This window comes from Dermacentor albipictus, chromosome 1 (genome assembly GCF_038994185.2).
Source record: "Dermacentor albipictus isolate Rhodes 1998 colony chromosome 1, USDA_Dalb.pri_finalv2, whole genome shotgun sequence".
NCBI lineage: Eukaryota > Metazoa > Arthropoda > Arachnida > Ixodida > Ixodidae > Dermacentor > Dermacentor albipictus.
Genome location: NC_091821.1, coordinates 18,464,902 through 18,492,821, shown reverse-complemented (window position 1 = coordinate 18,492,821; position 27,920 = coordinate 18,464,902). Strand labels below are relative to the sequence as shown.

The window sequence follows — 27,920 nt, the reverse complement described above, 5'->3', positions numbered from 1 at the left end:
GTTCCATCTGAGGACGGATCATCGCTGTCGCTCCAGGAACAGTTGGCTGTCACGGAATCGAGCTCGGTCCGGGGCAGCCGGGCCAGAGACAACGGTCAGCATCCTCACCCAAGCTGCCCCATCATTAGCAACAGCCGGCAAAAAAAGAAGGGGGCCCCGAGAAGCATGTCGCCAATGGACCCACTGATATGGAGCGTCCCTCAAAATAACCAGGTGCAAGTCGCATCCGTCGCGACAGAAGACGCATCCCAGAATGCAAAACCTAAGAATATACAAACACCAATCACACAAAGCCCCGTGTACAAGAGAATTGTCGAAAAAATTCGTCAAAATTTTGCCGAGGCCTGAGCGGAGTCTGAAGCTTTTTAGCGAATGATAAACAACAGCAATTTACAGCAACGCATACGAATTGAGGACCACACTTCCAAAGCACCGCAGACGCCACTGCAACAAAGTACCACCTCCAGCGCGGAAAACGTAACGCTGGAAAAGTTAGTCCAAAACATGCAGTTTATGTTCGCAGAGATTACACAAAATCAGGCGACCGGTAGAATATTCACAAACAAAAGCATCAGCCATGTGCACCCACGAAAAGGGGTGAGCCGAGGAGCTCCCACCCGGACACCGAAACCCCCAGAGCATACCGATAGTGACAATGCCATCCATGGATAGGACGGCAAACAACACAAAGACCAAACACGTTGTAATCTGGCACTCAAAGTGCTGCACGCTAGGCAAGAAATTAGCCAAGCTCACGTGCTTCAAAGAATCAACGCCAATCTATCCCGGCGGGGTCTGTGTTGAGGTGGTAGGGGAACAAAAGCAAAACTCAAAGGATATGAGCTTTATACTTACCCGGATTATCCACATTTAGTCACCATTTAGAAGAAGGATGCCGTGATTAGGATACATTATTTCACGATGGGACCTATTCCTCACCAGATAAGCACGGCTTGGTCGCAAAACCGAGCAAATCTAAAACAATTATTGTCAATTTTTATAGCCCTCCCAGGGAGAAACATGCGGATTTCGAAAATGTGCTGGCCCCAACGATGCCCGTCGGTCAAGGTAGCGACAAATTAATTAGCAGACTTTTGCGTGTAACCCTCAAACTGCGGCTACTGTACAGACAATCCCAAGAGCAACTTGTTGGCGGATCTCGTATAGCGCTACAAACGTTTCTAACTTACCTAACCTAATCTCCCAACGCGACTCGGGAAAACGTATGTCAAAGGGCACCTCCCCGGACCTCATGTTCTCCAACAACGAAAGTGAAATGCGATCGACAAGCCTAGGAGATAACCTAGGGAGCGATCACTATATTCTAAGCATATCGGTTATTGTAGCCAGGATTCGATCGAAGGCAAGACCATCAGACTAGACCAAAGGCCTATAACGTAAAACCATTAAGATCTGTGTTAATTCCAATCTCCTAACGTCAAATTTACGTAACCTCCCATGCCAGCATCGAGCGGTGATTGGCAGCGTTGTTTGAACCGATCAATCGAGCGCTCTCCGCGTCTATAGGAGGTTACTTTTGTTTGCTTTCAAGACAAATAGCATTGTCTATCTGAAGTTTTTTTTTGTCGAATTGCCTCACAAAGGGCCATGAGCATGTAGCAGTGGAGAAGGTTTGAGTGGAGCTGAGCTAGTGCAGTGAAAGTAGATAACCGGATTAGGAGGGTGGGGCTGGCGTCTGCGATTGGCCCGCTTACCCTTGCTTAGCTTGCGGTACGTGGCTGGTCGAAAATCGTGATGGCTTGCAACGGAAGGTTAAGAATGACTATAAAGCGGATCGTACGCGAAGAAATGCAGGCAGAGCGCTGTCGTAAACACGACGAAAGTGCTTGACAATGTTATACTGTCACGCAAAAATGTTTATTATATGCAAACAAATTGTTGCTCCCCGACAGCTGCAAGGAGCCAGTGTCCGAGTGAGGGGTAGGCAGACAACTTCTATTTCTTCAGAAACAGGGCAGTCTCCGCCTATTAAAGAAATTTAATTTCGCTCGGCATATTAATGACATTCTTGAAAGCGTACACGTCACCTTGACGCGGTGAGTTTTCGCAGTTTTGAGACGTCGCTTGACAGACAGGAGAAGTGGGCGCTACCCGTAAATTTTTGTCCAATCGAGGAAGGCTCAGGGCAAAAAAGCTATTGAATCGGAAATCATTTTCTTTTCCTTGGTTCAGTCGTGCATAATCAGTGTCTGCACGTCATACCAGATGAAGAGTTTTCGAAGTTTTCTTGACGTCGTGTGACAGACAGACGAAGTGGGGGTGGCCCAAAAAATGTTTGACCAATCGTGGAGGCTGATTGCAGAAATGCAATAGAAACCGTTTGGAATAGCTTACCGTTATAGCACGCCAAATTACGTTAAAACAGAAAACCATCGGAAAGGAAACAGACATTGTAGATAGGGCCGAGCGTATCATAGGTAACCACGCTGGGGTCCCGAAAACGATCGAAACGACAATGGAGGCTCTAGCCGCAAACGGTCACCTCTTGCATCACTGGGAAGCCCATAGAGATCTATCAAAAAATGGAGAAGGCAGTAACATCATGGCAAACTTAAGATTTGCATGGCCCAAGTAGCAAGTAGCACAGGAAGCTAACGAATACACACAAAAGTTAAGCCACAGCAGCTGGTGTCAGTTTAGTTTCCCCCTTCGTGACACGTTGACTACAAAGAAAAGATGAAACATTTTCCGAACTATGATCGACCCGGGAGGAACCAATACAGTCATGAACCGCGCACTCAAACTCCTGGAAAACGAGTTTGAAGGCAGGGAAGCCGATATCACAGACAAAATTAAATAGATATACGTAGGAACGGCTCCGACCCAGCAACCCACCAAGTCCGTTTACGAAGGTCGGTACCAAATGGAACTGGACGCCCACATAACCTTTGAGAAGGTTTAAGTGGTGGCAGATTCCTTCAGAAAAACACGACCCCAGGGGTAGAGCAAATCACGAACGCAATGATTCGCAGTCTAAGTGATGACACGTTCAGGAGCTTGACCAAATTCTTTAACGACACCGTCTGCACTGAGGACGTTGTCCTTCCGACAGAATAGAAGGAAGCCATAGAAGGAATAGAAGGAATAGAAGTTATCCTCATTCCGAAGTTGGGTAAGCCCCATAATATCAGCAACATTCAACCCATCTGCCTAATGTCTTGCGCAGGGAAACTCGTTGAAAAGGTTGCGCAGGCGCGGTGGTCAAAGCACATAGAACTAAACATGTTCCCCTACAAGCTGTTCGCTTTCCGACTCCACATGTCGGGGCGGGACGTTTTCCTGCAACTAAAATATGAGGTCCTGCACGCAAAGAGAAGGTTTGACGATAAGTTTTTATTGGTATTGGTTATCAAAAACGCCTTGGCCACCATCTCACACCACACTATTCTGGAAGGACTTGAAGCGGTAAACTGCGGAACACGCTTTTATAACTACGTGCGCTGGTTCCCCAGTGACCGTATTACCACGATTGCACTGGGCTCGACGAGGTCCGGCACTTTCGGCTGTCCTGACAGAAGCACCCCTCAGGGAGCTATAATCTCTTCTCTGATATTTAATGCGGGGCTGAGAAAGCTAGCCCTAGAGTTAGATAAACGCTCGAATCTCGGCTGGGCCATATGTGCCAAAGACATCCCGCTCTGGACTCACCACTGATCCTATGGCGACAAGACTCTTCACAAACGCTTTGGCATGGTACCGGGAGTATATTAAATGGATGCTAGTCAAACCAGCTCCGACGCCTTCACCGCAGTCTCTACGTGTCAGAACATAACAGCGGCATCCTTCGAAATCCCCTGGGCATGCGTAGCAGAGGCTGCAGCCGCTGTCAGCCATTCAGGACGCCGAGCGCTAAACCTAATCCGACTCACAAGCGGCTTTGCACCTGTTTCTGAGTGGGACGCCATCCAACTCAATCATCAAAATGTTAGGAAAATAACTAGACGGGCACCACAGTATCGTGTGGTGTCCTGCACACGAGGCACTAGCAGGGAACCCGAGGGCAGAAGGTGTTGCTCCATGATTAAACGTCCGAGCAACGGATGTCCCAGCGACGAGCTTCCACCGAATTACCGGGACATCTTCTTACAACAAAGACAGGAGTAGATAAGTTTTAGACACCATCACTCGAATTTAAACAGCCAACAGGAGAAGGACTGGCGTCGTATTCGAGTGAATGCATACCCAAACCTGCACTAATACTTACACAGAATACACCCCATGAGGTTTACTGACTAGTGCCCATGTTGCAGAGACACACCCACACTAAAACACGCCGCACAGGAGTGCAGCGAGAAGCATCCATAACACACTAAAACCCACTGATGAATACGCAGTCGGAGGCATGGCTTCCGGAGGTGGGCCGGGGGAGCCAGAAGGCTCTTCTGCGCCAAGTCCATTGAGCCACTCGTGCCAGTGGGGCCGGGAATAGGGGCCACAACCATCATGCCTACTTTTATTTATTTTCAATATAGTTTTTACTCACTCAATCGTCAAGAAGGGAGCACGCCAGTGGTTTCATGTGTTTGACACTACTTTCAACGCTATCTTTAATGAGACTGTCCAGTTCGGTGCTAGGCTAACATGAGATTTAGGCGGCTTGCACAGTGTCTCAAGTTATTTTGCAGCGAAAGCTGCATATGACTAACCTTCATTAGATTTTTCGGCGTCTGGCAACGGAAACGGACTTAGCGATTTCTAACAAACCCATGTGGGTGCAGTGCCGAGGTGCAGAGGTCAAAATGCAGAACAGATTAAAACAATCGCCGCGAACAATAGCGTGACATCAAGGTTATCACAGTACATAAGCAGGAGAGGTATCGGCGCTAAAAACAGCTGCGTTACCGATGGGGCGGACACGTATAGTTCGTGCATCCGAAGAACAACATGCGTACGAGGAGCGCCAGAGGGAACAGCAACGAGAATGTAAAGGGCGCCGGAACGAAATGACCACCAACGAAAAAGTTCCCGCGATGCTGAACGAAAACAACAATAGCGAGCCCGATGTTGCGACTTCGGGGTGGAGGACGAAAGACGGACTCGTTCCGTAGACGTAGAAGAAACGAAAACGTTTATACAATATTTACGGATATTGGATGATAGGGTACAGGTAGCAGTCGGAGCGCATCAGACCGACTGGGCCGCTGCAAGCGACTCTCTGTTCTCACAATGGGCCGGTTCTCCCTTGAATCCCTTCTGCGACGCCTCGTCGGCAGGAACCGGTTTGGGCGAGTTCTCGTCAGCAGGAACGAAGTGGGGCAGGGTGATGACCTCGCCCGCGTCGAATTCTTGATTCGTCGCGGAGATGGCTTGGCGCCACCTAGATGGCTGGCCGCTTCTTGAAGTCGCCTCCCGTGCCGAATTCTTGATTCTTCGCGGAGAAGTGGGAGCTCTCGCTTCGTAATAGCCATGTGGTGCATGTGGTATGACAGCACCCGTCGCCTCGTGGTCGACACGTGGTGCCCGTAGTATGACACAACGGCACCCCTGCCACCATATAATACATCCAGAAATCGAGCTGTTCGACGCGGCTAGACGTATGCGATGTGCTGATTGGGTGACGTCCTTGATGTGGCCAAGGAAATGTCTTTGCCACGCTTTTATCCGCTGGTCTTTCCTTTGCTTTGATCTGAGAACGCTCACGGAGTGACCGAAAATCAGCGCCAATCACTTCGGAGAAAGTGAGCACCCTCCCAATGCTCTCCACAACGCCAGACCAAACTCCATGAAAAGAAACGCTCTAACCCCTTCTTGTGCTCTCAACAGCACCATCCCGGTTGTTGTACTGAACAGAGCGCGGGATACAGACCTCTATAAATAGTGCTCTCAAAGAAGACACATTCAAATAGAATTACCAGCTAAGGAATATATTGCAAAGCAATTCTTAACAATCATTCGGGCAGGCAAGACATAGCTGAGGCGATCGAAGAAATTTTATATTTTGCCCTGTCTCGCTCCGAGTGAAATTCTGTCACTTGTCGTTTGGTTTACGAACTGGCTGGCATGCGTCGCATGACCGAACAAGTATTTCAACCTCTTTCCAGCATCCAGGCCAATAGAAATCTTGCGCTAACCTAGCATTTGCCTTCTTGATACCGAAGTGACCCGCCCAACCATTCCCATGCGCTAACTCTAAAAGCTTTCGTCGGTACTTTTCTGGCACGAGTAGTTGGTTGTATATGTCCGACCCTTGAAATCCTGATTTTTCCGGTACTTGAGACTTGACCTAGTGTAGAACGATATGTTCTTTCAGGCCACTCCTTTGTTTACATTAGGCTGCAGCACAGTTAGTGAAGGGTCGCTTTTCCGTGCCGCGATAAGCGCCTTTCGTTCAACCCTACTAAGCTGCTCCCAGCAAAAGGAGGCGAAACCAAGCAGTGAACCTTCCACTTCAGCCCTAGGCGCCCCATTTTCCCGAGTTTCGAAAGGCTCCTGACCCACTGTCACTGATGCGGTAATTGATCCATCAAAAGAGTCAGTCTTCTGCTCTTCATCAACCGTATCTACCGGCCTATACTGCCACTGTGAGGACGTTAGATTGTCAGTTTCCTCGTTGAAGATGAGCTTTCACGCTTTTTTGAGGAAGTGCGTGACCGCGATCGCGTTAAGGCCATGCAAGCGAGACTGGTATAGAGAACGACAGGCCCTCGTTTTCTAAAAGCTGTACCGATTTGTTTGAAAAAAGATACGAAAAGTGTGCGGGTAAACTTGGACTCACGGTTGCCTCCGTGTGCAACCTTCCAAACGCGCCCTCGAGGGTTACCCTGGCAACTGACAAGCACGCACTCTTCTCTTCTGCGACTTGTCTGATACAGCCGCATTCCCCAGTATAGTCTCCGGAAGAAACACAGGATGGATGAGTAAGATCCATGGTGGCGGCCGAATCGCGAAGTGACCTGCACCTTTTTCCGCTTACCGCAACATCCTGCATACATGGCTCGAGCAGCCTCAGATTTTCGTTCGACTGGCGTATGCTGGCGAACGCGATTCGCTCCTTGCAATTTGAGGAAATATTCCTTCCCGCAACTGAAGCAGCTAATTGGTCTCCGGGCCACGAACACGAGCTCTAGGTCTGCCTTAGCTTTAGCGGTCCCAGCTGACTGGACTGTCTCTGCTAGCCCTTCCCTCGCCACCTCGGCCTTAGTCGATACTGCCTTGCTAAACTCGTCGCTTGTGTGTAATTTCTTATTCGGCGAAACTGGGTTGCGAGGGAGAGAACCGCTTTCCAGAATAGTTCTTTTTTCTAGCCTATCTTCCTGAATCAGGTTTCCTTGGAAGTTTCGGCGCGTGTAATATTCCTCCGCGATCTGCGCTTCCCTCTCTAGGTCTACCTATGGGAGCCTGTCCTGCAGCCAAAGTCTAACTTCTCCTAGAAGAAGTCGGTAAAGCTGCTCCAGTGCTATGCATTCAAACACCTTGTCGGAGTTTTCATACACTTCTGCACTCTTGAGTGACTCTTTTAAGTTAAACTTTAAATCGTACGCGTACTCAGTGTGCGACTCTGTGCCCCTATTTACCTGTCTAAACCGCTGTTAAATGTTTCGGCAGAGAGGCGGTATTTGCGAAGGAGCGCGGCTTTTAACTTTCCATAGTTCTCGTAGTCTTCTTTAGTCAAGCGTGCGAGAACTTCCGTGGCCTCTCCTGGGACAACCGAAATAAGTTTTTGAGACCAAAGGCTTTCGTCCAGCCCTATTTGTTCGCACGTGCGTTCGAAATTCACGAGAAAAATTGCGATAACATCGCCTATCGTGTACAGCAACATCGGGTCCTGTATTCTCAGTTTAGGCGTATCGTCTCCGCCGGAAAGGGGACTTGAACGCGCCAAACTGATTCGAATTTGCTCTATTTCCTGTTCTCTCGTTTTAAGAGCATAATGTCGCTCCTCGCGCCTTTTCTGCTCCTCTGCCTCGTCGCGCCTTTTTCTCTCCTCTGCCTCTCCGTGCCTTTTTTTTTTCTTCTGCCTCGTCGCGCACTTTTGTCTCGCTTATCCTCTCAAGAATTTCTCGCCAAAGCTCTTCGATTTCCTCCTCAGTGACCTCTTGTGCCCTCATAACGTCCAGAATGGCTTTCTTTCACCTTGTCGCAGCAACCGAAATGCCCATCTGCAGACAAATATCAATATGGTCCTGTATCCTGAGCTTCTCCATCGCAATCTGACGGCTCGTCTCCGGTTTTGCCTATAAGTTAGCTTTGCTTCCGAAGCCGGAAATCTACGCAAGGCCTGAAGCGAACTAAGACAAAACCACAACAACCCTTCCAGAATACTTGAGCAATGGTCGTTAGCATTTACGTGTGCGACAAAGGTCTGGCGATGCGAAAGGCAAACGTCGGGCACTCACCCCTTCCAAAGTAACTCACGCCGGTGGTCCTCGTGGCTGTCGTTGAGCGGTGTAGCGGGTGTTATCTGGCTTCGAATCCCACAGCTTGCCATCCACTGTTGGGACTTTGGGGTGGAGACGAAAGACGGACCCGTTTCGTAGGCGAAGAAGAAAAAAATTATAAAATATATACAGATAGTGGATGATAGCGCACAGGTAGCAGTAGGAGTGCATCAGACCGACTGGGCGGCTGCAAGCGACTCTCTATTCTCACAATGGGCCAGTTCTCTCTTAAATCCCTTCGGCGAGCTCTCGTCGGTAGGAACCGATTTGGGCGAGTTCTCGTCGGCAGGAACCAGGCGGGGCAGGGTATTCACCTTGCCCACGTCTAATTCTTGATTCGTCACGGAGATGACTGGGAGCCGCGGAGATGGCTGGCCGCTTCTTGAAGTCGCCTCCCGTGTCGAATTCTTAGTTCGTCGCGGAGAAGTGGGAGCTCTCGCTTCGTAATAGCCACGTGGGGCATGTAGTATGACAGCACCCGTCGCCTCTTGGTCAGCACGTGGTGCTCGTATCATGGCACAACACCGGGCACTTCCGAACGAGCGAGGACGCCAGAATAGAAACGCAAGGAATAGGAACCATTGCACTCTGAAGATTGAATGGCAGCGAAAGCACTTTGCCTTTCGTTTGAGAACTTTGACGGTCGTCAACTTTCGCTGCAATTCCATCTTCTCAGAGTGGAATGGTCGTCATTGTTTCTTTGCCATGATTTAACTACAGGGCCAGAATTTTACCTGCAGAAATGCCATCTACCAACACCGAGGCGAGGCTACGAAATGACGACAAAATTTCACGTGGGTTCATCGCAGAATTTACTACTCAAGTAATGGGTATCAGCATAGGTTGTTAAGAACGGCCCAGCTGAGGTGCAAGTTTTGCCAGCCAGTTGCGACAGGGGCGTCGACTTCCCTGAAACGCCACCGCAAACATCTAACCATGGCGTCACTAAGTCGACTGTGTGTGGAGAACAATGCGCGCGTCCTCGACTCTCCGTGGCTGGGGCCAAGATGAGTTCGATCAATCAGGCTTTGTGCCGGAACACGACACCACCTACCCGGTCTGCCGCGAGCGGGAGATTCCCCGAGGGAACGTAGTTCGAGGACCCTTCCCACGCGCCGTTCAAGACGCAAGACAATGGGCAACCGGCTGCGCTGCGGGGGTCAGCGCGGGGAATAAAAGGCGCCTTTGCTGAAGTAAGCCCAGTGTTCTACGAAGTCCGTCGGACGTCGGTTGAGGACCGTGAATTTCGCGCAAAGAAGTGTGTGTGTGAGTCTGTGGGTGTAATCCCTCGCGCAGAGAGGTGATTTGTTTACGATGACTGGTCGAACGTTTCTCTCACCTTGGGATCGAGGGAGGGCCGAGTGTTTATAAACCGCTGTTGTGCGGACGCTCAGTGTAATCTCTCTCGCAGTCTTGCTAGACTGATGAACTGCAACGCCCTTATGTAGATACTGTAAATAAACCCATATTCCTCGTTCTCGATGAGAAGCAGTACTTCCCTTCAACAACGTCCTAAGCGTGGATAAGTTGGATGACGGCATGGCCTGCTACCTTCTAATTCATGCCCGACTCCAATCTTGACAACTGATTACGAGCGATGGGATTGACCTCCCAATCCTAACAACTGGCGGACAGCGGTGAGATGGACTTTGCGACGTGGTGCTATGTATGCGGTGAGTGCTTGGTTCTTGCTTTGATTCTCTAGGCTTCATTTTGTTGTTGTTCTGTTTAGAACTGTAGGGAAGCTGGACTGTTGATTGTCACCTAGGTTGTGTTTTCCTAGGTAGATTTAGCGAGCTGGACCAAGGCAGTAAAGCAGCAATCATGGAGTCAAGGACACTGCTGAGAGCCGAGTTGTGGATTGTTCGTGAGGAACTGAGCCTAGATGTACGCAAGGAAATGCTAAATTGGAATTATTGAAGCTAATTTCCGAACTGGCCTGTGTAGAAGAAATTGAAATGTGGTTGGAACTTCTGAAAAAGAGAGAAGGACGAGTGAGAAAAGAACAAGAGAGAGAGCAACGCGATAAAGATCGCGAGTTAAGAAAAATGTCACTTGAACTTGAAAGCAAACGTTTGGAGTTGTCTCAAGAAAGTGAAAGGGCTCTGGGACGATCAAGTGAGGCAGAATCAAATCGCATGGACAGGCTATTAAAGCCATTTGAGGTCGGTACCGACATAGGCTTGTTCATAAGCAATTTTGAAAGGACTTGCGAGCACATGAACTTCGGTCAGAGTACATGGCCACAGGGGTTGCTGTCTATGTTGCCGTGTGAGGCGGCGGAAGTAATCGCTAGACTCATTGCACAGGATGCATATGATTATGCGAAAGTTAAGGCTAGTCTCCTGAAGAAAGACCGCCTTCCTGCCGAAGCTTTCCGGCAAAGGTTTAGGAGCACAGGCAAGAAAGATAGCGAGTGGCACCGGAGTTTGCATACGGCTTAAAGGCCAACCTAGTCAAGTGGCTGAAAAGCGCGGAAGCGTACGACAGCAGAGTCATGATCATTGAATGCATGTGTCTAGAGCAGTTTTACAAAAGCATCCCCCAAGCTGCGAAACTGTGGGTGCAAGACAGAGGGAATGTAAACACTGTGGAAAGGGCGGCTGAATCAGCCGAAGAGTACGCAACGCGTAGAAAGTTGAACGCCGAGGACGGAAATAGGGCTGGTTGAAATGGACCGCGGAAACCATTTCCGTTCAAAAAGGGTTCGCAGACTAGACGACCGGAGCCTGTAGACGTGGAGGAAAAGCCCTCAGAAAAGAGCGAGGAGAAATCAGACGGGGAAACAGTACCAAAAAAGCAGAAAAGAAAATTCGAATCTTTTAGACCTTTCCGCTCCTATAAGTGCCACAAACTGGGACATATCGCTGTGAACTGCGGGAAGCCTAGCGTAGTTTTCTCCTACGTGGATAAAAAGACGAGCATATGGAACTTTTAAGCTCATATCTTCACGACCTCCAAGGTAATGGCAAACCATGCCGGGTGCTAAGAGACAGTGCCGCCACCATGGGCATTGTCCATACGTCTTACGTGATGGTACATGACCTAACCGGTGAAGTAGCATAGATCAAACAGGTTGTCGAAGAACACAGCGTGTGTCTGCCCATGGCCAAAGTCAAAATCCGTGGACCATTTGGGGAAGTAGTTACCGAGGCTGCAGTTTCCAAATTATTGCCACCGCAGTACCCTTACATTTTTTCGAATCGTTATAATCAGTTACTGCGTGTAAAAGGGCTTAAACTGGGAGAGGGCGTAGTACAGGCATTGACGCGAGGCCAAGCTCGTAAAATCGCGTCGCTTTCGATTGAAAATACACAAGCTGCTCCAGTGGAAGTAGCAAAGGAAATAACTTCAATAACCGAATCCGAGCTACGCTCTAAAGATGAAAAAACATTTGAGGAAAGCCTGCCAGCTGACAAGCTCAATGAGAGCGTATCGCCAGGGTGTCAAGATTCACCCTTGCAGGAAAAGCCCGCTGATGCACTCGCAAGCGAGACAGGGTCATTCCTATCACCGGCCTCAAAGAACTTTGATCAGCTCTTACGTGTTGATAGAGAGTCACTGGCAGCCGAGCAAAAGAATGATGAGAGCTTAACTAAATTACATCGCACAGCTAAAGAAGGGATTGCTAGGCGCAACGTGACGATACATGAGAGAGGAGGATTGTTGTATCGGCACTACAGAGATTGAAAGGGTAGGATATTAGATCAGTTAGTCACACCTGCTAAGTACAGGGAGGATCTTTTGCGTCTCTGTCGTGGAAATAGGTGATCCGGCCACCTAGGCATAAATAAATCAAAAGAAAGATTGCTTGTGGAGTACTACTGGCCTGGCTGTTTAAAAGACGTAAAAAACTTCGTAAGATCTTGCGACGTCTGCCAGCGCTCGGGCAAACCAGGAGAGACATGGAAATCACCACTAATGGTAGTGCCCTTAATAACAGAACCTTTCAGACGACGTGTGATAGACATGGTAGGGCCTCTGGCAAAACCAAAATCGGGTTACAGGTACTTGTTTACCATGCTGCGTCCAGCTACAAAGTTTCCAGAAGAAATTCCTCTGAACCAGCTGAGCTCCACCGAAGTAGTAAACGCGCTTTTCACAGTGTTTGCACGAGTTGGCTTTCCAGCCGAAATTCAGGTGGATCAAGGGTCAGTATTCACAAGCGCACTCACTTCCACATTCTTGCAAAAGTGCGGGGTTGATACACAGTTCGTCTATGACCCTCAGTCAAACAGTGTAGACAGGTGGCATTCAGTGCTTAAGCGAGTTTTGCGTGCGCTCAGTTACGAGCACAAGGAGGACTGGGAGAACTGTTTGCCGGCAACTTTGTTTGCTTTGCGAACGGTTCCACGTGAGGCTACAGGGTACTCGCCAGCAGAACTAGTGTATGGGAGGACACTCCGTTCTCCACTGAGAATCTTAAGAGAGATGTGGGAAGAAAGAGGAGAGAGTCCAACAGTGGTTGAATACGTGTTAATTTGCTGGAACTGCTAAGCGCAACCCAAGAACTAGTCGAAAAGAACATGGGAGTAGCTCAAAAGAACGCCAAATTCCATTACGAAAAGAATGCCAGGCTTCGTACGTTTAACCCGGAGACCAGGTAATAATCATCAAGCTTTCAAGAAATAACAAGCTTGAAGTTCACTGGGACGGGCGCTTTAAAGTAACTGCACAAACTTTCAGATACTAACTATGCTCTGAAATGCCCGGTCGCAAGAAGAAGGTGCGGATATATCACTGCAATTTGATGAAGCCGTATATAGAGCGGAGCGGAGTCATTAACTATACCATCAAAAAGCAGGATGGCACTAGTACCAAGTGTAAGGAGAATAGGGTGACCTCCAACTCTCAAATTGGCCTAGAAGAAGTAGTAAAGCATTCAGTAAGCTCGCACGCTCTTAGACCCGAGCAGCTAGATGAGCTAAAAGGGGTGTTTGCGGAATATCTCGACAGATTCAGCGATCCGCCAGGTAGAACCAAACTAATAACGCATGAAGTAAAGCTGACATCAAGTGAACCCGTAAACTCAAAGCCTTACAGGGTGTCTCCAAGACAGAGAGAGATTATGGAGGCAGAGATACAGCGCATGCTAGAGTTGGGAGTTTTTGAGCCCGCTGAGATTGACTACACGTCACCGCTAATACTGGTAGAAACCCCTAAGAAGGACCCTCGTCCATGTGCTGACTACAGGAAGGTAATACCATCACTAATGCTCAGCTGTACCCAATACCCAGCATTGTGGAACGAATTGAAAGTGTTAGCGCTGCTAAATACATTTCAACTATACATTCGTGCGGGCGTGCTGGCAAGTTCCCCTTTCAGAAATTGCCAGCCGCTATGCCGCTTTCATCTCACCTGTAGGCACTTTTCGCCCTCTAGCACTGAGCTTCGGGCTGAAAAACGCGCCGTTTAGCTTCTCCAAGTTAACGGATATTGTCCTAAAAGACTTGCAGGAGTTCGGCTTGCGATATCTTGGTGATGTAGGAATTTTTTCGGACAGCTGGGAAGAACACGTAGCGCACCTCAAACAGGTGTTCTCACCGTTGAGGGAAGCCGGCTTAACAATGAAAGCGGAAAAGTGTAGATTTGGTTGTTCACAGGTTTCTTATCTGGGCCATGTTGTCGGCCAGGGCATGAGACGGCTGGCCGAGCTGAAAATAGTTACGATTGGAAAATTTTCGCAGCCGCGCACGAAAACAGACCTTCGTTGATTTTTGGGACTTGTGGGGTACTAGAAACGGTAAATTAACGTTAATGTACCGGCGTCCGTTAATGGCAAGTCCATTAACCGACGCCCTCTGAAAGGGAGCAACGAATAGCGTACATTGGGATAAATACAAAGAGAACATTTTCCAAAGTTTGAAAGCGCTATTGGTTTCTCTTCCTGTGCTTCGTGCGCCACACTACACAAAGGAATTCATAGTTCAATGCGACGCAAGCGACAGAGCTATGGGCGTGGGACTTAGTCAGGTCGGCGACGATAACGAGGAACATCCTATCCTCTATGCCAGCCGTAAACAAAATGTAAGTGAGGAAGCCTACAGCGCTTCAGAGAAGAAATGCGCTTTTTTTGCTTGGGCCACCCAGAAGTTCTCGTGTTACTAGTACGGAGCGAAGTTCATCTTCGAGACCGACCACTGTCCTCTCACGTGGCTGAATCAAATGTCACACAAAAATGGCCTCTTGCTCCGATGGAGTCTTAGGGCACATTCACACCAGCGACTTGAGGAGGTCGCGCGACCATTTGCGACTCGCAATCAAAAAGCGACAGAAGGCGACTGATGTTCACACCGGCAAGCCCGGCTGAGCGCGACTCGCAAGTCGCAATCCCGGAGATTATCGTTCTCAGCGAGAACTCTCGGAATCTACGCGGAATTTGAACGCGACGCCGGAGGAGGCCCGATGTAGACACACGAAGGATCACTTCCGGTGCGCCGCTGATTGGTTTATCAGTTTTGCGACCACGGTCGCGCGACTGAAAAATCGCGCAGAGAGCGACTGGCCCGAAATGGTCGCTTTTCAAGAAAGGCGACCGTTTGCGACCATTTGCGACTGGTCGCTTTGCGACCCACTTGGTCGCGCGACCTCCTCAAGTCGCCGGTGTGAATGTGCCCTTACTCTCCAAGAGTACAACTTCTCCGTTAGATATAAGAAGGGAAAGTTGCATAACACTGCGGATGGTTTGAGCAGGCTAATTTGAATTCTGCGTTTAAGGGTCCCGCCAAAATTTTAGGGTTATTACTGTTAATTTTGTTAAGCCAAGAACTGTTATGAACTCCAACCGGTGCCACCAGTGTTACGACTTCCAACCGGTGCCACCAGTGTTACGAACTTGCACCGCTGCACCACGATTACGGCTTTGTGGTCCCGTAGCGCTCTTCACCCGTTTCGTGACAGAGCGTTGGTAGCGAAGACTCCGAGCCTGGCGTCGATGAGAATAACAAAAGGGACTTTATACATTATATACAGGTTATCATACAGGACATAAACGGATCGGCACTGGGGCCGAGAGCTCACACAAACGCGACTGTTCTCGCACGACGGCGTCCGGCGAAAACGCGTGACACATCTCACCCCAGTCGGGAGCGACCCTCTCTCCAGGTGGGGTCGGCGGATCCTGTTTTCGAGGCGGCCTGTCGCGGCTTTTATAATCCCCGAGGACCATTGTCACTCAAACGGCCCAATACAAAGTCAGCACACGACGGTCGTCCGAGGGGTCCAACCAGCGACCGCGCTGGCCACCCGGTTCAAAGTTCGCGCGCGCGGTGACCTCCAGGCAAGGGAGGTGCGGCGCCGGGCCGTCTGGCACACGCGGACACGTCTAAACACGCTGCTTCGCCGAGGCTTCTCCCGCACGAAGGCGCAGCATCTTGACTTGTGAAGCGAGAATTATGGCGCTCGCAGGATAGATTCCGCATCTTGCAGATTCGGAATCCGGGCTTGTGGTAATGGCACAACAGCATCCCCGCCCTCAGATAAGGCGCCGGGAAGACGAGCTGCCTCCACGTGGCTCGGATGCCAGGCGCGCACGTTCGTCAGGCTCGTCCAAGTTCACGTCCAGTGTCGGGACGCCAGGTAACATCACGTGCCCAGGTCCGACTCGCCAGGACAGGAGCTCTGCTCACCACGTCGTCGCCAAGGCACCTTGACCAGCTCCGCTCGGGTCGTTCCTAAGACCTTGCTTCTCGCCACTGGTCCCGCTTGGTCGTTCTGCAGCTTGCAAAACCGACCGGAAAAAGGGAACACCCAACACGAACAAGTGCCCTCTGTCTCCCGTCAAACACCAGACAAGGCCATAATTCAAATCAACCTAACTAAATTGTTTTCCCCTTTTTTTTTTCTCCCGCTGCAACAAGAGGCAGGTGTACGATCTAGCACACAAGGCTTAAACAATCAGTTTTCAAATCATCAACACAACAAAATAGAAACAATTATTAATCAGCAATAATAATGACAAATGGAATGGTCCCCTTGAAATCACTTGGACCGAAAACATACTTCTGAGGAAGCAAATGAGGCCATTCATTTTTCCCGGCGATATTTTCGCGGAATCCGAAGCTGCTTATATTTGCGACCCTGCTTATCCGTGTAGCGGCGGTACAATAAGCCAGATTCCTTGCCAAATGAAACCCTCTTTTTTTTCACTCCCCGTTTGACGCTCTTCCTCAGATCGGCTAGTGAACAATCTTCCTGTTGTTCGCGAATCCGAGTTTCCCTTTCAACTGCAGCCTGCTCCTGCCGGCTGGCGGAAACCGGAGCGAGTGTGGAGCCCGCGTCGCCTAATTGCGGCGTCGCGTCTATATCGCGGCTAGCACTGCACGCGTCACTCCCACTCACTTCCAGGACCCGCTCGTCTAGGCCAGCGTCCGAGCTCTGCCTCTCCCGTGACTGCTCGCCACTCAAGTTACCTTGATCAGTCCGTGTGCCGCACCGCCTTTCGCTCACCGACACTAAGTCAAGTTCCCTCGACAGCGGGCGCGCTTTGGATCGCGTGGGGGCCATGTACGCCACGTCGGCAAAGAATGATTTGCCCTGATCCCTCAGCAGCTGCTCCGAGCTATTTGAGAAGAGGTAGGAAAATTGCTCCGGGAGGGCGGCTGACACAGCGGCTTCGGTGTTAAGTTTTCCAAACTCTCCTTCAATGATAACCGTTGCGATCGGTAAACAGACACTCTCCTTCTCGGCCACTTGCCGTATCCTAACGCACTCTCCCGTAAAATCACTCGAGGAGACGAAAGACGGGTGAACAACGTCCATAGTTGCTGCAGAGTCCCGAAGTGCACGGCACTTCTTACCGTTTACCTTAATTTCCTGCACATAGGGCTCCAATAGACGTATGTTTCTGTGAGTTTCCTGTATCGTTGCAAAAGCAATTCTCTCTGGGCAGCTTGCAGCGATGTGCCCTTGCTTTTTGCAATTGTAGCAGGTTAACGGTTTCCGTTTTTCAAAAGAACGCGTCATTTCGTTTCGCTGTTTCGGACCATCGTCATCATTCTGAGATGCCTTCTGTCCATCCCTTACAGTTTCTTTGGGAAGGGACTCGTCTTCCCGAAACTCGCGACGCGTGATTTCCTTCCGTTCGTCGGGCTTCCCGTAAAACCCATCTCTTCTATCTGCTTTTTCTACGCGCACTGCCTTGCTGTGCAAGCTGCGGCGGGTGTAATACTCTTCCGCTAACTCTGCTGCCTTGTTTAGCTTAACCTCCTTTAGCCTATCTTGCAGCCAGAGCCGGACATCCTCATCAATGCAACGGTAGAACTGCTCCAACGCGATGCATTCGACAATTTTGTCGCGGTCGTCGTAAACCTCTTCGCCCTTCAGCCATTCCACCAAGTCGGCTTTTAGACGAAACGCGAAGTCAACATTCGACTCCTTACCCTTTTTTGCATACCGGAACCTCTGCCGGAAAGCTTCGGGCGACAATTTGTACTTCCGCAGTAGCGCTTCCTTCACATCACTGTAGCTCTCAAACGCCTCTTTCGATAAGCAAGTGATTACGTCTGATGCCTCCCCAGGAAGCAAGGCTAACAGATTCTGTGCCCAAAGGGATCGCTCAATGCTATTCCGTTCACACACGTGCTCAAATTTCACGAGGTATTTGGCCATATCCTCTCCGACGACAAAGGGTGGAAGTTGATCGCGTATTCTTGGAACATTAGAAGTGAGACTAGGCGCTGGCGAGCTATTTCGGGTCTCCAACTCTTTCATTTTAAGCTCGTGCTCACGAATCTCTCTCCTTTCCTCCTTTTCCTCCTCGCGACGTTGCTGTTCTCTCCTTTCCTCCTCGCGACGTTGCTGTTCTCTCCTTTCCTCCTTTTCCTCTTCGCGACGTTCCTGTTCTCTCCTTTCCTCCTTTTCACGTCGTTCATTTTCCTTCCTTTCCTGCTCGCAACGTTCCTTCTCCTCCCTTTCCCGACGTTCATTGATATCCGCCCAGGCCTCAGCGGCTTCCTCAGCCGTTACGTCCCCGGTCCTCATGACCTCAAGGATCGCATTCTTTCTTTTGGTTGAGCCCAACTCAATGCCCAACTCCTCACAAATTTCGAGAAGTTCCTTCACCTTGTACTTCTCCATCGTTCACACTGTCCTCCTGCTGTTTACCCTTTTTGAATATACCTGCCGTACGCTACTGTAACACTACTAGTAACACCTATGCAAGTATATCACACACTGCCCTGTTTACCCCCTCAGCATCCCCTGGTTTTCAAAACACTCTTACTAGGCTTGAAACACACAAGGTTATCACAATGCAACACCAAATCCTTCCCTAAGCTACTATAACCTGTGTCAGAGAAAGTCTGGTGTTTGAGGTAAACTTCAGGCACTCACCGCGCCGAGGTAGCTGATGCCGGTCAATCCCGTAGCTGCCATCCAGTGTTATGAACTCCAACCGGTGCCACCAGTGTTACGACTTCCAACCGGTGCCACCAGTGTTACGAACTTGCACCGCTGCACCACGATTACGGCTTTGTGGTCCCGTAGCGCTCTTCACCCGTTTCGTGACAGAGCGTTGGTAGCGAAGACTCCGAGCCTGGCGTCGATGAGAATAACAAAAGGGACTTTATACATTATATACAGGTTATCATACAGGACATAAACGGATCGGCACTGGGGCCGAGAGCTCACACAAACGCGACTGTTCTCGCACGACGGCGTCCGGCGAAAACGCGTGACACATCTCACCCCAGTCGGGAGCGACCCTCTCTCCAGGTGGGGTCGGCGGATCCTGTTTTCGAGGCGGCCTGTCGCGGCTTTTATAATCCCCGAGGACCATTGTCACTCAAACGGCCCAATACAAAGTCAGCACACGACGGTCGTCCGAGGGGTCCAACCAGCGACCGCGCTGGCCACCCGGTTCAAAGTTCGCGCGCGCGGTGACCTCCAGGCAAGGGAGGTGCGGCGCCGGGCCGTCTGGCACACGCGGACACGTCTAAACACGCTGCTTCGCCGAGGCTTCTCCCGCACGAAGGCGCAGCATCTTGACTTGTGAAGCGAGAATTATGGCGCTCGCAGGATAGATTCCGCATCTTGCAGATTCGGAATCCGGGCTTGTGGTAATGGCACAACAGAACATCCCCTCTCAATTAGCAGGATTCCCTCCATGATCGCTGAATTTCTCAGCACGAGACTGCTTCAAAAATTGACATAGCAAAATGCAGCATTTTTTTCTCTGCACTTATGTTTTCTTTGAAGCCTAGCGGGTCTAAAGTGAGAGCCAAGGTACGTCATCTCGGCGCAGAGCCATGTTGTGGGGTTTGTTTTGCAGTTGCCTGTCCTTGTAGGATGTTTTCGGGCGGTGACATCATTACACAAGTGTTCGCTGCGAGCCAAGGCGTCAGCCCCTGGCCACCAGCCGTTCTCTTCCTGCCCAGCGGTTGTCAGCACTGGACAGTCGAGATTTTCCGGGCCATGGAGGTGCTGTTAAGAACGGCCAAGCTAAAGTACAAGTTAAGCCAGCCAGTTGCGACAGCGGCGTCAACTTCCCTGGAACGCCAGCGCAAACCTCTAACCACGGAGTCACTAAGTCGACTGTGTGTGGAGAACAATGCGCGCGTCCTCGACTCTCCGTCGCTGGGGCCAAGATGAGTTCGACGAAGCATGCTTTGCGCACGAACACGACACCGCCTACCCGGTCTGCCGCGAGCGAGGGAGTCCCCGAGGGAACGTAGTTCAAGGACCCTTCCCACGTGCCGTTCAAGACGCAAGAGAATGGGCAACCGGCTGCGATGCAGGCGCCAGCTCGGGGAATAAAATGCGACTTTCCTGAAGTAAGCCCAGACTTCTACGAAGTTCGTCTAACGTCGGTTGAGGGCCGTGGACCTCGCGCAAAGAAGTGTGTGTGTGAGTGTGTGTGTGTAATCCCTCGCGCAGAGAGGCGACTTCTTTACGATGACTGGTCGAACGTTTCCCTCACCTTGGGATCGAGGGAGGACCGAGTGTTTATAAACCGCTGTTGTGCGGACGCTTATTGTACTTTCTCTCGCAGTCATGCTAGACTGATGAACTGCAACGTCCTTATGTAAATACTGTAAATAAACCCATATTCATCGTTCTCGATGAGAAGCAGTCCTTCCCTTCAACAACGTCCTCAGCGTGGATAAGTTGCACGATGGCATGGGCCAACTACCTTCTAAATCATGCCCGACTCCAATATTGACAACTGATTACGAGCGATGGTAGTGAGCCCCCAATCCTAACAAGATAAATCTACCAGGTACTAGCAAAATGCGCAGGCGGTACATGCGGGTAGATATAGATCACGTAAAGGGTGAGAAATGTATAAAAGGGAGCCGTTTGCGCCGACGCTAGATCGAATGCCTTTCCAACCATCCAGCGGTAAAACTTCAATGATCGCAATGCGCTTGTGTCAGAGAAACGATAGTCACTTGTGTGGACGAGGACGTATTAATGGCACAAGAAACATGATTGCCGTTTATATTTTCATGATACCTCCACTGAATTTTAGTTGTCGCTTCGAGCTCTTAAAGAGGCACTGTTGCTAAATTTCCTTTTCAACGCTTGTACCGTTTTGCGGCGCGTAGACGACCGGGGACACTCATGTTGTTTCCATGTAACGGCAGTCACGGCAGTCTCTCAGAGCTCTTTGCATAAACACGGAGCACGTCTACGAGAGCGAGCCTCCCTGCACACACACACGAGAAAAATGTCGGTATACTCGAATGCCTCTTTTCACCATTCACCCGCGCACGGTGGTGCCACTATCTTGAAAGGTCCCGTGCCTGAGAGGATCTATTTTGCATAAGTGCGTGGTCTCCTGGTCTTTATTTTGCTCGAAGAAAGTAAACACCGAAAGGGTTGGGCGAAGCCAAGCGTTTCGCACACAGACAAGACAAAGACAGAGAAAAATATTCTTTAAGAAAGGGTTCTGCATGCTAATGTGAAGAGGACGGCGTATTGAATGAGTCTAGCCAGATTGAAACTGCACTGCATGAGTGGAGAAAAGGGCGATATGGAAGGATGACTGAGAGAAGGAGGTGAAGATGAAAGCAGCCTCTTGAACTGGCACTGAGCGTAAGCCTGTTTCTCTAAGAATGCCCGTGATGTAAATAAGAAAAGCCGCGCTTTGTGAAGCCGCCTGAAATCTCGTTAGCTGAGCGTGCTTGAGCTGACAAATCAGTTCTCGCGTACTTAATTTCTTTCTCTTTGATTGAGATTCTTTACAGAGCAAACTCAATGGCCGTTGTTCACCTTCTAAAAGTTTTTCGGCTGTTTCGAACTTCCCTCCTTGTTGACCGGTGAGCGGCTGCGAAAAAATCTTGCGTAATGAACGTCCTGAGCTCCTTAGTGATACGCATAAGAGAGGCTTAGGCCTCCTTCCCTTCTTTATTATTACTGAAAGTAGCAGTATGGATGCTTGCTTGTTAGTCATATTTGTGGCAAGGATGGCATTCACGTGCCAAAAAAGACATGTAATCAAGTTATCTGATAGGTGATACATTCCAGATGTTTTTATAACATTTCTGAATGAACGAAATGTATTAGGGCTTCCTGACAATTGATTTCTGATTCATCGCACCCAAGTTTATCGTGCTTCAAATAGGCGCGTAATTAAAGCTCACGACTACAGAACTGTAATCGAGTCGTCGGAGATGTTGCTCATCACACGCAAGCGGGAGGAAAAAAAATTAGTCGTTATGAACTCTGGCAGAAAGAAAGAAGAAAAGATGTGCTTAAGGAGAGGGAATGAATCGTATGTCGTTAGAGCGCCAATTAGAGCGTCGGTTTCGCAACAATAGGAAGGCGTGCACGTTGCGAAATAGCTGGGTTTAGATCATAGAAGCACACCTTAATTTCACCCAAATTAAAGGGATACCAAAAGCAGATAATAAGTCGTTTTGTACTGTTTAATTACCATTGCAGAAACCTGGGAACGCTTGGATCGTGCCAAGAAAAGGCTTAGTTTAACAGAAAATTGCATCTGAAGGGCCCGAATATCTTTATCGCAATTCAAATCTCCCGCCACCCAACCGGAAAGTGGTGACGTTCCATGCGCCATCACCGCCCTTTGCTGCCGTGGGTGAGTAAAACGGCGCCAGACAGATGTCGGCACGGTTCTGTGCACAAAACACAAACGCGCGGCCATGGAGAATCCGAGCCAAGACAGCGCCGTGAATTCGCCGCTGCAGCTGCTTTTAGTCAAAGTGGTGTGGACAGTTCGGGCGTCCCCCGACATCACATGCAAGTGGAATTGTCTACTATTTGCAGTGTGCGAGAGTTTCGCGGGCTAGCAAAACCAGCGCAGCACTACACGATAACGAAACAATTGAAACGGCAAAGCGCGGGCGGTTCAGAGTGAAGCGAAAACGAAACCTTTCGATCGCCCGCTTCGTTGGCAAGGCTAAAGCCAATGAGTTCTTTTTTCCAAAGATGAAATAGAACTGGAAAAGTAGCATTTTCTTTCGTCTTATAATGCAAAAGAATGATTTTTTTGTAACGAGTTGTTGAGTTCTGTTGACGGGAATGTAAATTAGTAGTGCCTTTGTCATCGAAAGTACTTCAATGTACCGGAGGAGTATCTAATCGTGGCCTCCACTTAAGTAACTTTCTCAATTACTAATGCTCTGTTCGGGGTAATATTGATGTCATAGAGATTATCGAGCACTATAGTCTATCACTTGAGCTTGACTTACTATTTGGCTTTAGTGGTCCTTTAAATAAATTGTGACAACATCATTGACTGCGCTCATGTATACCGGGTGTTTCAGCAAACACTTTCAATTTTTTTGTAAGTTGCCTGAGGCAGAGAGCACAGTTCTAGTCAATGAGCTGGTCTACTCAAAAAGGCGACACTACTTGGACAACAAATTGAATTGCATAATTCATTAATCAACAAATATTCACTAATTAGGTTTTAACTAATTACCTGCACGTGCACATATTGCAATTTACAAATTTTAGCGGGTGAGACTGCAAGGCACATCCACTTGGAAATAATTGGGTGGGTGACACCATTTACTAGATATGCGCCATCAAATTTGCAGTCAAATGCATTGTCATTCCCCTTACTTTCTGTACGAAACATCGTTTTATGGATTAAAACAAGAAAGTAACTGTAATGTCAATGCATTTCCCGCGTAGTTCAGGAACTATTATGTCGAAACCTGTGCCATCCTGAGAGTTCGTTCTGAGTGGATCTGCCTTGCAATGTCCCCGGCTAGAATTTGCGAATTGTATTCTGTGCCCTAAGGTAATTAGTTACAAACTTGTTCCGCGCATTTTTGTTAAATATTTTGTTACATATATAAACATTTTTCAATTAATGTTCGTGTCTTCCAATACACCAGTTCATGGGATTGAATTGGGCCATCTGCCACAGGCAATTATGAAAGGAAGTTTTGAAATTGTTCACTAAAGAACCGGTATTTACTCATAGCACACCAAAAATATAACGTTGAACTACCAAACAATGTGAAGCCACCTCACTTGTCCTCTGCGGACCATAAGAGGGATTTTCTTTTTCTTTTAAAGCAATAATGACCCCTCTGTGGAAGGCAGCCAGGCATTGTTCCCCCTAATAAATTAAGGTTGCAAATAAATCATATGACTTTCTTACTGTTTTTCAGGCAAATATTATTTCGTTCAATCTGAACAAAATTTTATATATAAAACTGCTATTGCTATACTCAATGAGTGGCACATCGTGCGTGCATGGTCGCGGCGTAGCGAGTATGGCGCTGCACTGCTAAGCCCGAGGACGCGGTATGGAATCTAGGTCGCCACGGCAGCATTTCGATGGGGGTGAAATGCAGAAACGCCCGTGTAGCGTGCATTGGGTGCAAGTTAAAGCACTCGTGCTTGTCATAATTATTCCGGAGTCCGACTACAGCGTGCCTCATAATCATACCATGGTTTTGGCACGTGAAATTCCGGAATTTAACTAAATTAATTATTGGACAAGCATAGAATAATTTTCACTGTTTCAGTGCACAAGTGGATGGATCGTCTACTTAGTAAAAAAAAAATCACCGCTCGAGCACTTCGTAGAGATGGTTAACCAGCGAAGCCGAGACCTGCGGCCCCGGTGTTTATCACTGGGTTGACCTCGACCGTCCATTGAAGGACGGCTTGCTGGGCTGCCGGATCATCGGTACGCAGTTGGTGCTTGCGCTCGCATGCACGAGACTTCTTGTGCCCGGGCTGCAGCACCTGCACAGCGTAGACGACAAGGTACTGCAGCGCGGCAGGAGCAGCGAGCGAAGTAACCTTCGTAGTGTCTGAGCGGCAAGAACACAGCACACGCAAAGCTACGAGCCATTGGCCCACCTGCCCCCAAAGCAGATCGCTTTCAAGGTAAACCCGCGTGACAACGCGTGGCCGCGCCATACGCAATTGCTCCCGAAGTGCACGGCCCACTGCTTCCCTTCTCCTGGTTCCTTGTGTGCGATAGAAAACGGCGCGCTACCCTCCTGCTTTCCTCCCTTGCGCGCGCGATATTCAGTCGTGATCGTCGGTTCATCCTCGCACGCTTTCACTCTCACGTACACCGTAAGGCGCACGGCGAGGAAGTTGACGCCCTTGGACTTTATACGGAATACCACGGCAATGGCGACGGCAAAAATGCGCTTGGAATGTCAAATAATTGCTATCGAAATAAAAAGACACGAAATAAAAATAAAGGAACTTCGTATCCTTAATACCTCCCACATAATGAAAGGTAACGTTTGCTATAGCCGTGCTTTGTTAACGCAACTCTGCATAGGTGTGTCTCCCAGTGTGCTTAAAGGGACACTAAAGGTTACTCTTAGGTCGACGTCGACTGTTGAAATACCAACCCAGAAACCTCGAAACGCTTGTTTCGTGCCAAGGAGAGACTTATTTTAAGAGAAAATGCGTTCTGAAGCGTCCGTGTACCTCTAGCGCAGTTCAAATCGCCCGCCCTCCGATCGAGGAGTACGGACACCATGGTCTCATAGTGACGTTGCGCCATCGGTGAGTAGAACGGCGTCCGCAGACGGCGCTACGGCTTCTCTGCGCAAAACGCAAACGCGCGGCCAGAAACAAAGCCAAGACAGAGCCGACAGGCGAACGAAAGCGGGAGTATGGTGGCTAGCGGAAGGAGAAACGCGTGACCATAAGCTGGTACTTCATTCTATGACGCAAACTTCGACGCTCGTCGCAATGGACCCTGACAACGACAGAGTGGCTCGCGATGGTGGGCTCAACTCCAGCGATTTGAGCACTGACGAGCGCGACCTGCTGCTGAGGGCTCGCGCTGCCGGCGTCGTTGCGCACTATGACGGCGGCCTCGAACCCGGCTCTCCGGAGCGGGAAAGCAACGAGGGCTTCCCACGACATCACAGGGACGTGGCATTCTCCCTGCTTCTTCGAAATGAAAGTTTCGCGAGCCAGCAGAACCGTCACAGCACGACGCGATAACAAAACTACTGAAACTCCAAAGCGTGCCCGGCGCAGAGTCGAGCGCGCAGAGTCGAGCGAAAACGAAACCTTTCGACCACCCATATTACTGAAGGGTAACGTCGAAATGTTATTTTTTCTTAGAATCGAATAGACGTAGACAAGTAGCATTTTTTTTCCGTCTTATAATCGAATGAAATGATATTTTTAATACGAGTAGTTGAGTATTAGTAACACAAATTCTGAGAAGTGCTTTCGTCATCGGGCTAGTACCGGAATGTCGCTGGGGGGTCTCAAATCGTGTCATGCATTTACCTCAATTTCTCGGTTACTAAAGCTCTGTTCGCGATTATATTGACGCCTTAGACGTTCTAGAACATTGCTCTACCACTTTAACTTGAGTTTCTGGTAACCTTTAGTGTCCCTTTAACATCGCGAAAGGGAGAGTTGCCTGCAAAAATATCTCTACGAAAGTTACGCGAACCCAATAGTATCACATTTTTCTTTCTCTGTAGAAATTAACGATGGGCAGCATAAAGCCCAATATCCTAAAGCTTGGTAAGAACGCAAGTCACTCGAGAAGCAGGCAAGCCTGGCTTCCACCTCTCGCCGGAAGGGTGGGCATCGTGCTACACGCACTTGTAAGACCTTACAACGGACTTTTTGATGCTGTAGAGGGCGTGACTTCTTCGTACGTCCAGCTCTGCGCGAAGTTTTTGGAAACTGAAGCTAGTTCTGTGCTTTAATCATAACGTGAATTGAGCCTGTAGCTAGAATGCGGTCGCTTGCAGCGTCAGGCATGTTTAGTGTGGACTCCATCGTATAACTAAAATTTGATTCGTTTACTGGCTGAGATAGTCAGCTGAAAAATGAAAACCGCTTTCTTAAAGAAAGATGGTTGAGCGCGAAGCTTTCCCCCAATGCAAACTGAATCAAAGGCCAAAGCCAACGATCACGCAACGAACCCTAGAAATGCTGAGCGACCCGATGCTATGCATATGTGAATGGATTACTTGTTTAAGATTATATTTTTTTTAACGTTGAAGCTGAATGAACACAGATTTCGTTAAGTTGTATAGCCTTTATTTTAGATCGTGTAGCCATCGATTACACGCACACACTCATACGTTCACGGACGACTCTACACATTCACACTATTGCCTTGGGATCGCTGTGGTAGACGGTCAGAGCCGAGACGCGCGTAATGCAGATATATACAGTTCGTCTGGCTAGCGTGGCGTTCACTGTCTTTCTTTAAGGGGCTTCGTTTATTTTCTTTTTCAGATCCTAAGACGAGCCCACTTGCGCACTTGCTGTCTCCGATAAGCAGGAAAGTTCAGTTAATCGCAACAGGGGTGGTGTCATGCCTAGCAGAAGCAACTTGCGCTTCCAATGAACTTTGGGCACATGCGCTACTCTTGCTGAGCTCGTCGATTCGCGCCGTTATCAGGCACTGACCGGCCAGCCAGTCGACGCTGGCACGGTACTGCGAATGTAAACGGTAGTGTTCTACGCAGACGTAGAAGTTGGCTTTCCTGTAGTGCGTTTTCGGCACTCATGGACGAATCAGTGAGTGATAGAAAGCTTCGCTTTATTAGCTCAATGTTGTTTTGTTTCCGTCGTCTAAAATATTAGACTAGGCGACAGTTTAGTGTAAGATAGCCTCCTACTTTCTAAATAGAAGGTAGATAATGCAGACATCTGCAACTTCATTGAAACGCTATCTAGTTTCGGTCTAGACAATGTTTTTTTTCTAGACAACGACTATTCTTTAGGTTAGACTACAAGGACAGGGCGGTATCTTTGTGACAAAAATTTATGTGATAAAGATTCGTTAACTACACCCTTCTTTTTTTGTGCACGATCTACACTTTACGTCCACAAGTTCAAGTAATAGATATGAAAAGAATAATATGAGTAGCTTCCACGTTATTACTGGAGTTTTGAAGGCTCATATTGAAGGTATCTATACTTACTTGCACCGACGTACGCTGCAAAGCGTTAAATCCCTTCAGCAAGGTGCTCATTACTCTCATGTCGACGTCCGCCTCAGAAGCGCACAAAGAGCCGCGCGCTCTTTTAGTACTTAGTGGCGGAATATCCTCGATGGTGGCTTTGGCACCACGAACAGCATTCGTTTTC

The 27,920-nt window shown here is 49.0% G+C and overlaps 1 pseudogene; it reads left to right on the top strand.

The window, feature by feature from the left end:
- Nucleotides 1–11,405: 11,405 nt before the first annotated feature.
- On the top strand, nt 11,406–19,988 carry LOC135909957 (uncharacterized; annotated as a pseudogene).
- Nucleotides 19,989–27,920: the final 7,932 nt, after the last annotated feature.